This window comes from Balaenoptera physalus (assembly GCF_965194825.1).
Source record: "Balaenoptera physalus genome assembly, chromosome: 1".
Classification (NCBI taxonomy): Eukaryota; Metazoa; Chordata; class Mammalia; order Artiodactyla; family Balaenopteridae; genus Balaenoptera; species Balaenoptera physalus.
In genome coordinates this window covers 167,515,387-167,526,973 of record NC_138882.1, presented here as the reverse complement: position 1 = coordinate 167,526,973, position 11,587 = coordinate 167,515,387, and positions in this window count along the sequence as shown.

Genomic DNA, 11,587 nt, shown 5'->3' with positions numbered 1-11,587 from the left:
TGCCAGGTGGATAAGTGGGGAACAAGGGGATTCTAGACACACTGTTCCCTTACAGTAGATTAGCTATAATTTTTATCAACTTCAATTCTTTCCTTTATTACTTCTTTGGGTGATAGAATCTCTCTTTCTTATGGGAACGCCATTATTTTGTGTGTTTCAAGTGAGTCCAAATGGCCTTCCTCCCACTTCTTCCCCCTCCATTTGTGTCCTGTTCATGTCCATCCTTGAATCAGTCCCTGGGGGATGTGTCACATAATGACTCCTGCGTCAGGGAGTGGCCAGCAAGTAGGCAAGTCACAGACAAGGCATGTTCCTCTTCTGTCTCTTTTTCTCTATCTCTTGGCTCTGATTTCCTCTATGTTGACTTTATTCTCCAGAAGCTATTGGCAAATCTTTAAGGAGAAGAGGGACAAAATCAGATGAGGAAACTAGCAACTATAGTACAAATTGACTGGAGAAGGAAAGAAATTATTTTAGTTTAACAAACATTTTTGGAGCTCCTATTATGTGCTAAGAAATATAAAGATGAAAGACACAAGTTCTGGTCATTGAAAGGTTCACTTGTAAACTTGGGGGCCACATACGTAACAAGGTAGCTTTAAGGGTTAAGTATTATGAGAAATATATACACATAACCATGGGACCACTTAGAGAGGCTGCTAACCCAGCTTGGGGAGATCAAGGAAGGCTTCTTAGAAGAAATGATGACTGAGATGTCTTATAAAGAATAAATAAGAGTTTTATAAATGAACAAGGTGGAAGTAGGCATTCTAAGGATTCTTTTCATGGGCAAAGGCACGGAGGGGAAAACAAAGATCATGACTTGTTGGGATGAATTACAAGTAATTTCAGAACTCTTGGATTATAAGGGAAGTGGAAGTGATAAGGCTGGACCACAGAGGCAAGCACCAGTTCCTGACAGGACAGGACTTGCATGGCATTCTGAGGAGTTTAGAGTTTGTCCACAGGTACAATAGCACAGTCTGATTTGTGTTACTTAGGCTGTCAGTAGTGTTGTGGGTAGTTTGAAGCTGAAGTTCTGAGAGTTTTACTGTGGTAGCTCAAGCTAAAGATGATGAGGCTTGAACTTGAGCAGTGATAGTGCAATTGGAGAGAAGGAATGAACATGAGATATTCAGAATTTAGAAGAAGCAGAACTTGGGGAAAGTGGATATAGAGAGTGCAGGGAAGGAAGTAGACTCATGAGGAGGGCTCTCAGGTTTCTGGCTTGGGTAGCTGGGTAGATAATAGTGCCATTGAGAAAATGAACACAGAAGAAGCAGATTTGTGATTTGTGGGAAGTAAGAATGTGATGAGTTCAATTTTGGATGGATTTGATTTGAGGGTGGTATATATGGACTGGAGAAAGGGATTTGGAAGCCATCAGTATATATATCTATATATCTAACTATAGCTACGTCTATATCCTATTCATTCTGTTTCTCTGGGGAACCCTGACCAGTACAGGCTGCTCTTAGTATCTTCTCTTTGTTTTTGATTTTCAACACTTTAATAGGCCTAGGAATCTTTGTATTTATCCTGCTTAGAACTTTGTCTTATTCATCTTTGTGAAACCAGCACGCAGTGTCTGGCATATAGTAGATGTTCAATAGATGTTAACTAATATCATTTGAGGAAATTCCCCAACACAAAAGTCAGAGAACAAAACAAACAGTAAACATAACTCAAAGAAAATAGAGACCATGAAAAGGGAGCACAAGAAAACTTCCCCCCCAAATTGTTTTTCTTTTTAATTTTTAAAATTTATTTGGCTGTATTGGGTCTTTTAAAAAATATTTATTTATTTTAAGATTTTAAATTTTATTTATTTATTTATTTGGCTGCATTGGGTCTTCGTTGCTGTGAGCAGGCTTTCTCTAGTTGCAGCAAGCGGGGGCTACTCTTCGTTGAGGTGTGCGGGCTTCTCCTTGTGGTGGCTTCTCTTGTTGCGGAGCACGGGGTCTAGGTACATGGGCTTCAGTAGTTGCGGCATGCAGGCTCAATAGTTGTGGCACATGGACTCTGGAGTGCAGGCTCAGTAGTTGTGGCTTAGTTGCTCCGCAGCATGTGGGATCTTCCCAGTCCAGGGCTCAAACCCGTGTCCCCTGCATTGGCAGGCAGATTCTTATCCACTGTACCACCAGGGAAGTCCCTTAATATTTATTTTATTTATTTACTTATTTGGTTGCTCCAGGTCTTAGTTGTGGCTCACCGGCTCCTTAGTTGTGGCTCACCAGCTCCTTAGTTGTGGCATGCGAACTCTTAGCTGCGGCATGCATGTGGGATCTAGTTCCCTGACCAGGCATCGAATCTGGGCCCCCTGCACTGGGAGCTCAGAGTCTTAACCACTGCGCCACAAGAAGCCCCCCAAATTGTATTTTATATTCTCGGAAAGATAAAAGAAGATACTGCATTCATTAAACAAGAGGAGACTATAACAATAGGAGCAACTTAAATTAAAAGAAAATATTAAAATAGCAAAAATGTTTAAAATCATAAGTGAAACAAATGAAATCCATAGACTCCCACAGATATTTAAGGAAGTCATGCTTGAACTCCCCTCCACCCTAAACTTTGCTCACCAGTGATCCTGTCTCTTCTAATTCTGAACTCCAGTCTCTGTGATCTCTTTCCTTGACCCTGCTCCTGGCCCCTGGACTTGGTTGGCATTTGGACTTGGTTTCTCTCGTGTTTAATCCTGCTTTCTCTAACTTCCTTCACTTGGTTGCCCTCAGAGTCTCGGTGTCCCATGTGACATTAACCCCCACCCCGAACCCACATGTGTGTGTGTCGGGGGAGGCAATTCAGACATCAGCAATAGTGAAAGGTTAAGAAAATTCTTGTTAAAAAGATACCAAACACAATGGCAATTTATTTTACATATCACCTTTCAATGCACATACATTTTTATATAGTTGTAATCTTAATGCATACAGGATTTTGTGTTCTGTTATTTCATTAACTATTACATAACTAACAGTTACCCGTTTTCAAGACTGAAGTCATGTCATTTTGTGGTCATAATTCATTAGGCAAGCATTTATTGAATACCTATTGCCTGCTTAACATTGTGTTAAGCATTGGGGCTACAAAGATAAGTATGGGTTTTTCTTCATGCTTTTGAGACTTTTACATATTTAGAGGGAGGAGGAGGAGGAGGATGGAGAAGGCTATATTAACAAAGGAGAGCAGCTAAGTATTGCCACATGCATCACAGGAAGTGCAAGCAAGGACACATGGGAGGGAATGTCAGGAAGTTGTCATGAACACAGGAAGCAAGTAGACTTCACCAGTCAGATGGAGGAGATGTTGAGGTTTTAGGGGGTTAATAAATCACACCCCCTTCCCTACAACAGTTCAGAACCAACTGAAAAATAGCCATAGATATCAGATAGTTGGACGAAGAGCAAGATGTCAGTTTTATTGCTGATAAGACTTAGATAAGAGGACTTGCTTAGAAGTGAGGGCAAATGGGAGTGTAACATTCCCCTTTACTTAACATGCTTGCCTTCCTAGTCATAGTAAGCACAGGAAAACCTTGGTTTTCCACAAAGGGAAGAGTCTACTTTTCCAAATTTACTGATTAAGCAATTTAGAATAAAATGGAAAAAAAAATTAAATCCCATTTAAATAGCATCAAAAATAAAAAGTGTTTAGGAACCAATTTGAAAAAAAATGTGCAAGATCTGTACATTGAAAACTAGAAAACATTGCTGATAGAAATTAAAGACCTACATAAATGAAGAGATGCAATATGATCATGGATCAGAAGACTTGATAGTGTTATGGTGTTATTTGTACCCAAACTGATCTATAAATAAATTCCAGTAAAAACTTCAGCAAGCTTTTTTGGTAGAAATTTATTGCTAATTCTAAAATTTATTTGGAAATTCAAAGGACCTAGAATAGCCAAAAACAACTTTGAAAAGAAAAACATATTTGGAACTTATCTGTGGAGGATGTAGTCTAAGATGGCCCTATGGTCCCCACATCCTGGTGTTAAGGCATTTGTATAATCCCTCCCCTCTTGAGTGTGGACAGGGCCTGTGACTTGCTTGTAACCAATAAAATATGGCAGACGTGATAGGATGTGATTTTTGTGATTACCTTAATTTATATACGATTCTGTTTGCTAGCAGACTCACTAGAAAGTCCTCCCCCCCACCCCCCACCGCCCCGTGTCTCTCTCTCTCTCTCTCCCTTTTGACTGTGTTGGGGATGCCAATGTGGCAAGCAGTTGTGATGTGAACGGCCTCTAGGACCTGAGGGTGGCCTCCAGCCACCAGTCAACAAAAACAGAAGCTCTTGGTTATACAGTTGCAGTGAACCAAATGACAAGCACAGGAGCTGGAAAGTGGATTTTTTTTCCTAGTCAAGCCTCCAGATGAGAACCCAGCCCAGCCCACACTTTGACTATAGCCTGTGAGATGCTAAGCAGATGATCTAAGACATGCCTGGATCCTTAACCCACAGCAACTGTGAGATAATAAACGTATATTGTTTTAAGCCTCCAAATTTGTGGTAATTTGTTATGCAGCGATAGGTAACGAATACACTGCCTGATTCAAGACTTATTATAAAGCTACAATAATCAAGACAATTGGCATCAAGATAGATATATGGAACAGAATAAAGTGTCCAGAAATAGACCCGTGCATAAATGGCTAATTGATTTTCAACACAAGTTCCAGGGCACGTTAACTGGAGGAATCTTTTCAACAATTGGATAGACTTGTGCAAAAAAAAGATGAACCAATGAACCTGACCTTTACCTTTCACCATATATAAAAAGTAGGTCAAAAAGGATGATAGAAGGCTTCCCTGGTGGCGCAGTGGTTAAGAATCCGCCTGCCAATGCAAGGGACACGGGTTCGAGCCCTGGCTTGGGAAGATCCCACATGCCACGGAGCAACTAAGCCCGCGTGCCACAACTACTGAGCCTGAGCTCTAGAGCCCGCAAGCCACAACTACTGAGCCCACGTGCCACAACTACTGAGGTCTGCGCACCTAGAGCCTGTGCTCCACAAGAGAAGCCACGACAATGAGAAGCCTGTGCACTGCAACGAAGAGTAGCCCCCGCTCACCGCAACTAGAGAAAGCCCACGCACAGCAACAAAGACCCAACACAGCAAAAATAAATCAATAAATAAATTTATAAAAAAAAAAAAAGGATGATGGAACTAAATGTAAAAGCTAAAACTGTAAAACTTCTAGAAGAAAACATGGAAGAAAATCTCAGTGACCCAGATTTTTAAAGCATAACACAAGGGCTTCCCTGGTGGCGCAGTGGTTGAGAATCTGCCTGCCAATGCAGGAGACACGGGTTCGAGCCCTGGTCTGGGAAGATCCCACATGCCGCGGAGCAATTGGGCCCGTGAGCCACAACTACTGAGCCTGCGCGTTTGGAGGTTGTGCTCCGCAACAAGAGAGGCCGCGATAGTGAGAGGCCCGCACACCGCGATGAAGAGTGGCCCCTGCTCGCCGCAACTAGAGAAAGCCCTTGCACAGAAACGAAGACCCAACACAGCCTAAATAAATAAATAAATAAATAGCGTTCCCCTTAAAAAAAAAAAAAAATGTTATTAAAAAAAAAAAACCCAATTAGGTGAAATGTTATTCAAAAAAAAAAAAAAACGATTTCCATTAAAAAAAAAAAGATAATAAAGAAATATTTAAAAAAAACATAACACAAAAAGCATCAAATACAAAAGGAAAAAAAAATCAATAAATTGGATTTCATGAAAATTGAAAATTTTGCTCTTCATAAGACACTGCTATGAAAATGAACAGGCAAGCCATAACCTGAAAGAAAATATTTGCAAAATGTATATCTGATAAAGGACTTTATCTAGAATATATGAAGAATTCCTACAACTTAAGAAGACAAATAACCCAATTAAAAATGATTGACAGATTTGAACAGACACTTCACCTAAGAAAATATACAAATGAGGATCTCCCTGGTGGTCCAGCGGTTAAGATTCAGCGCTCCCAATGCAGGGGCCCTGGGTTCAATCCCTGGTCAGGGAACTAGATCCCAAATGCTGTGCCGCAACTAAGACCCGGCTCAGCCAAATAAATAAATAAATATTTTTAAAAAAGAAAAGAAAATATGCAAATGGGAAATAAACATAATTTTTCATTAGGAAAGTGTAAATTGAAACCACAATGAGATACCACCGTACTCCCACTGGAATGACTAAAATTAAAAAGATTGTGGGTACCAACTGTTCAGGAGGATGTGGAGCAACTGGAATTCTCATAACACTTGTGAGAATGTAAAGTGAGGCAGTCACTTTGGAAAGCAGGTTGGCTACTTTTTAAAAAGTTCTTTAAGTTCTTTTAAAGTTATGCACCTACCCTAAATCCCAGTCATTTGACTCCTAGGTGTTTACCCAAGCAACTGTCCCAAAGACTTGTAGACAAATGTTTATAGCAGTTTTACTTGTAATGGTCTCAAACTGAAAACAACTCAAATGCCCACCAACATGAGAATGAATAAACAAATGGTCATATATCCACATAATGGAATACTATTCAGCATTGAAAAGCAATGAACTCTTTTTTTAAAAATTTTTATTTATTTATCTATCTATTTATTTTTGGCTGCATTGGGTCCTCGTTGCTATGCGCTGGCCCTCTCCAGTTGTGGTGAGCAGGGGCTACTCTTTGTTGTGGTGCACGGGCTTCTCACTGCCGTGGCCTCTCCTGCTGCAGAGCGTGGGCTCTAGGCTTGCAGGCTTCAGTAGTTGTGGCGTGCAGGCTCAGCAGTTGTGGCTCATGGGCTCCAGAGCACAGGCTCAGCAGTTGTGGCGCACGGGCTCAGTTGCTCCGCAGCATGTGGGATCCTCCTGGACCAGGGCTCGAACCCATGTTCCCTGCATTGGCAGGCGGATTCCTAACCACTGCCGCACCAGGGAAGCCCACAATGAACTCTTGATACACACAACTCCATGGGTGAATCTCAAAATAATTATGGTGAAAGAAAGAAGCAGCCAAAAAAAAAAAAAAAAGAATTTATTCCAGTTATATAAAATACGAGAAAATGAAAACTAATCTTTGGTGACAGAAAGCAGATCAGTGGTTGCAGGAGGGGAAGGCAAGGAGAGACAAGAGGTAGGATTACCGAGGAGCAGGAGGAAACTTTTGAGGGTGATGGATATGTTCATTGTCTTGATTGTAGTGATGGGGTAACGTGTATACTTACGTCAAAACTCATCAGATCGCCCACTTGCAGTTTATTGAATGTCAGTTAAACCTCTGCAGAATGGGGAGTCAGCGGTTGCAAGAAGGCCAGCTTTCTGCAGCCCTGAGGCTCTGAAATGAGAGGTGGGAGGAGGGGCTAGGTCGCGCATGCTCAGTCCTTCCTCCACGCTCACCAATCAGATCCCGGCTGGGCAACCTGGCTAGTTGCAGAGGCAGATAGACCTGAGAGGCCGCCATGGTGAGAAGGAGCCGCGTGAGAGGCGCGCGGCAGGGTTGCCTGAGGCCTTCCAGAACTCGGCCACTTTATATCCTGAGGGCACAGAAGCGCCATGGAAGCACTCTAAGCAGGCAAGTGATTTAAGCCGGTGTTCATTTTGAAACGATATTTTGAAGCTCTGTGGAAAATGGGCTCGAGAGGGTGGGGAACGACGCGTCGGGAGGCTGTGGTAATTTTTTTTTTTTTCCTCGTTGGTGTCCCTATTCAACCACGAACTCTTGGAGGGATAGGACTCTTTTGTACTTATCACCAAAGTACCCCTTCCCCACATGCACCCCGGCCCCATGGCTGGTGGTCAGTAAGTTTTTGTTGAACGGGTTGAGTAAATCCCAGGTCACACAAGCTTGTAAGTAAGAGCCGCGTTCGGCTTTAGCGATTTTGGACTCCAAACCCTGAGGTCTTTCCTTCCAAGCATAATGACAATCTAAAAAAAATGTTGGGTGTTCCTTTTGGGATTCAGCAGTCTAATCAATGAGTGACTTTCCCAGCCCTGAAATGCCTGCCATCAGTAATGAGGGGTTTCCGAGGGTGAGTGGAGAGATTGGTGTATTTTTAAAAATTATGCAAGATTGATTCAACTAATATTATGTACCTACTCTTCTCTGGGCACCGCATTTGGCTCTGGATATATCAGTGAGGAGGGTGGGCATAGTCCCTGCCCTCACATAAAACAGACAAAATAAGAAACAAAGTGTGCTAAGTGCTCTAAGATCTCTTTCTTTCTCTGAAATTTTGAAATTTTACTGTGATCTGCTCTTATGTAAGTTTTTTTTCCTCCTTTTTATCCCTCTCAGTGTGTTGAGCACAGAATGGTCCCCTACAGGAAACTCAGCCTTTTAGATCTGAGGAAGTTTTTTTGTATTAGATCTTTGATAATTTCTTCTCTTCCATTGTTTCCCTCCTCTCTCCTGAATTGGATCTTCTGTTGTTCAGCTGTGGGACCTAATGAGTGGCACCTCTAATTTTATTTCATTCTCTCTTCTATTTTCCATCTCTGCTTTTTGTTCTACTTTCTGGGATAATTTTCTCAACTTTATCTTTTGTGTATGAATTTAAAATGTTACTTATCTTAATATTTTACTCTAAATTGGTCCTGTTGTTGTAGTCTCCTCCTGTTTAATGAGTGCAGTATCTTATTTTTCTGAGAATGTAAAATGCAGTTTGGGGGGATGTTTTCTTGTGTTCCATTTGCATGGTCTCTATTTCCTTTGAGTTGTGTTTACAGTTTGTTTTGTTCTCTGACTTTCATGTTGGGGACTTTCCTAAAATATTATTAGCTAACATTTATTGAGCACTTACAGTGTTGTGGGCAAGTTCTAAGCTCTTACAAATATTAACTTATTTAATCATCATAATAACTAATGAAGTAGGTGCTACTACCTTCAATTTATAAATGCTGAAATGAAGGAAATGAGAGCTTGAGTAATTTAACAAAGGTCACACAGTTGGAAAGTGGTGGAGCCAAGATATTAACTAACCAAGGCAGTCTGGGACATGTGTTCTTTTTTTTTTTTAATAATTTTTTTTTAATTTATTTTTTTTGGCTGTGTTGGGTCTTCATTGCTGCATGCAGGCTTTCTCTAGTTGTGGTGAATGGGGGCTACTCTTTGTTGAGGTATGTGGGCTTCTCATTGCAATGGCTTCTCTTGTTACGGAGCATGGGCTCTAGGGCGTGCAGGCTTCAGTAGTTGTGGCTCACGGGCTCTAGAGCGCAGGCTCAGTAGTTGTGGTGCACGGGCTTAGTTGCTCCATGGCATGTGGGATCTTCCCTGACCAGGGCTCGAACCTGTGTCCCCTGCATTGGCAGGCAGATTCTTTTTTTAATTTTTTTTAATTAATTAATTTATTTTGGGCTGTGTCGGGTCTTCATTGCTGCGCACGGGCTTTCTCTAGTTGCAGTGAGCAGGGGCTACTCTTCATTGTCGTGCACGGGCTTCTCGCTGCGGTGGCTTTTCTTGTTGCAGAGCATGGGCTCTAGGCATGTGGGCTTCAGTAGTTGTGGCACTCAGGCTCTAGAGCGCAGGCTCGGTAGTTGTGGCGCACAGACTTAGTTGGTCCACAGCATGTGGGATCTTCCCAGACCAGGGCTCGAACCCGTGTCCCCTGCATTGGCAGGCAGATTCTTAACCACTGCGCCACCAGGGAAGTCTGGCAGGCAGATAGATTCTTAACCACTGTGCCACCAGGGAAGTCCCCTAGGACATGTGTTCTTAACCACTATTCTACACTGCCTCTTATTTATTGATTGATTGATGTACAGTTGATATACAATGTTGTGTTAGTTTCTGGTATACAGCAAAGTGATTCAGTTTTACATATATGTATATATATGCACACACACATACATATGCATACACATACATATGTATATTCTTTTTCAGATTCTTTACTATTATAGGTTATTTCAAGATACTGAATAGAGTTCCCTGTGCTATATAGTAGAACCTTGTTGTTTATCTATTTTATGTATAATAGTGTGTATCTGTTAATCCCAAGCTCCTAATTTATCCCTACCCCCCTTCCGTTTTGGTAACCATAAGTTTGTTTTCTATGTCTGTGAGTCTGTTTCTGTTTTATAAATAAGTTCATTTGTATCTTTTTTTAGATTCCACATATAAGTGATACATGATATTTGTCTTTCTCTGTCTGACTTCACTTAGTATGATAATCTCTAGGTCCACCCATGTTGCTGTAAATGGCATTAGTTCATTCATTTTTAGGGCTGAGTAATAGTCCATTTTATATATATATATATATATATATATATATATATATATATATATATATATATATATGCCACATCATCTTTATCCATTCATCTGTCGATGGACACTTAGATTGCTTCCATGTCTTGGCTATTGTAAATAGTGCTGCTATGAACATTAGGGTGCATGTATCTTTTCAAATTAGAGTTTTCTTGGTGTATATGCACAGGAACAGGATTGCTGGATCATGTGGTAGCTCTATTTTTAGTTTTTTAAAGAACCTCCATACTGTTTTCCATAGTGGCTGCACCAATTTACATTCCCACCAACAGTGTAGGAGGGTTCCCTTTTCTCCACACCCTCTCCAGCGTTTATTATTTGTAGACTTTTTGATGATGGCCATTCTGACTGGTGTGAGCTGATACCTCATTGTAGTTTTGATTTGCATTTCTCTAATAATTAGCGATGATGAGCATCTTTTCATGTGCCTGTTGGCATTTTTTTAAAATTTATTTATTTTATTTATTTTTGGCTGTGTTGGGTCTTTGTTGCTGCATGCGGGCTTTCTCTTGTTGCGGCAAGCGGGGGCCACTCTTCATGGAGGTGTGCAGGCTTCTCATTGTGGTGGCTTCTCTTGTTGCAGAGCACAGGCTCTAGGCATGCGGGCTTCAGTAGTTGTGGCACGTGGGTTCAGTAGTTGTGGCTCACGGGCTCTAGAGCGCAGGCTCAGTAGTTGTGGCACACAGGCTTAGTTGCTCTGCAGCATGTGGGATCTTTCCGGACCATGGCTCGAACCCGTGTCCCCTGCATTGGCAGGTGGATTCTTAACCACTGTGCCACCAGGGAAGCCCTTGTTGGCCATCTTTATGTCTTCTTTGGATAAATGTCTGTTTAGGTCTTCTGCCCATTTTTTGATTGGGTTATTTGTTTTTGTTTTTGTTTTTGTTTTTTTTAAAGTTTTATTGATTGATTGATTGATTGCTATGTTGGGTCTTTGTTTCTGTGCTAGGGCTTTCTCTAGTTGCGGCAAGTGGGGGCCACTCTTCATCACGGTGTGCGGACCTCTCACTATCGTGGCCTCTCTTGTTGCGGAGCACAGGCTCCAGACGTGCAGGCTCAGTAGTTGTGGCTCACGGGTCTAGTTGCTCCGCAGCATGTGGGATCTTCCCAGACCAGGGCATGAACCCGTGTCCCCTGCATTAGCCGGCAGATTCTCAACCACTGCGCCACCAGGGAAGTCCTAGGTTATTTGTTTTTTTGATATTGAGCTGTATGAGCTGTTTGTTAATGGTTTCCTTTGCTTACACTGCCTCATATTTAAGAATGAGACCTTGCTTCTGATTAAAGATGGTGGATTACACACCCATATTTACCTGTTTCTTCCACTAACCCCACAAAA